This window comes from Phalaenopsis equestris, unplaced genomic scaffold (genome assembly GCF_001263595.1).
Source record: "Phalaenopsis equestris unplaced genomic scaffold, ASM126359v1 Scaffold000202, whole genome shotgun sequence".
NCBI lineage: Eukaryota > Viridiplantae > Streptophyta > Magnoliopsida > Asparagales > Orchidaceae > Phalaenopsis > Phalaenopsis equestris.
In genome coordinates this window covers 4,210,686-4,212,439 of record NW_018164644.1, presented here as the reverse complement: position 1 = coordinate 4,212,439, position 1,754 = coordinate 4,210,686, and positions in this window count along the sequence as shown.

Sequence of the window (1,754 nt, the reverse complement as noted above, 5' to 3'; positions counted from 1 at the left end):
ACGCCTGTTCTCCTGTGCAGATGGTCTGGTGTCTGTGTGTTGGAACTCGCCTTGTCCCTTCATCCGCTGGTCGCTGACTTGGTTGTCCAGAGTAGCTAGGCTGCTGGTGCGGCCCTTTGGCGTGAACCCACTGAGGTTCCGCCTCCAAATGTGGCGACTGATCGTTCCTCTAGTTGATTGCTACCTGGAGGATCTTGAATTGCTCTATCATAAGGGTTATTTGGGCTTGCAAGCCCTATACTTGTGCATGGATGTCTGGTTATGTAATATCTGTATTGAGTTCCATGCGTGTTTTTTTTTTTTTTGGAAGTTTCTCCTTTGTAGTCTTTTCGACTTCTCATATGTGGCATATCCACACTCACCGCACCACCTTTTAGGATGTTGGAGCATAATTTGTCCTTTGTGAATATGCCTCGAGAGTTAGGGTTGGACGAAGGAGAGAGAGAGAGAGTAGAATATGTTTAGAATTCCCTGTAAAGAGAGTCGGAAAAAGAGGACCCTTCATTCATATTTTTTCTTACCATTTATAGAAGAGTATTTTGTACAATTATGGAAAGGAGGGGACGGTTATGGAAACCACATTTAATACAATGGATTCATACCATATCTATAGTTATAATTAAAATTTTAACATAGTGGTAATTGGCTGACCGACTTACTTTAATTCAGCCGACTGAGGCGACCGGTTGAGTAGCAACTGTGTTCTCTGAAGTACATGTTAGCCGACCGAGGCACCCAGTTGAATCTCGATCTCGTCTGTTGCAATAAAATGGTTTTACCGATTAGCCGCGATCAAGGATCCTTGCCTACTTCTCGGTCGATCGGGTCTGTCGCTTGAGTCTCTCTCCATGGCGTGTTGGTCAATTCTCAACCACGCGGTTGACAATAGAGCGATATGACGCATTGGTTGTCCTGCCATCATATGGGCCGTTTAGATGCTTTGAGATTCATGCTGACAGTTATGGTGTATACAATTATAACATTTTTTTTATTTTTTGTGCTTTATTTAAAATTATTATTTTTTAAATCATTGAGCTAAATTCAAGCCGAACAAGCGCCTCAAACGAACAAAAAATTCTAATCAAGTCGATCACAAATAGGTTATTCATGTTTCATTTCAAACACGAGTCAATTTTTAATAAATTGATTTTTTTACAAGCTGAACTCTAATATATACTAGCTCACTCAATCTCAACTCATTTGCACCTCCATTAAAGATCGCGAACATAACTCTCTCACACACACACAAACACACACACATTCCCTCTCTATACTTATAATGATTTTCTAACGTCTATGTCAATGAAATTCCCTCCCTAAATTTGATAATAACTTCTTAACTTTCATTATGTTTCTCTTAAAAAAGTATACGTGCTCGAATGGATATCACAACGGTTAAAAATATAGTGAAGAATCCTAAAATACCGGTTCAGGAGCCCACCCTATCAAAAAATTAAAAAAAAAAAAAAATCTAATTCTCCTGCCATCTCAAACCTTTCAACTGATGATCACAAAATAGAGAAATCTCTCTACATAGCATTCTCATCATTACTCTGCCATGCACTTCTTCAACCACCAGCCTGACACCTGGCTACACTAAGAAATGATGCACCAACTCTATATAATGCTTAAGAAGGTTGGGTCATAGGTAACAAAATTAAAGATAACATGATCATAAAATTTAAATAGTGGTTGCGTCATAGGTAACAAAATTATAGGGGTCGAGCACACAGTTATAACATGTAAAACTCTGC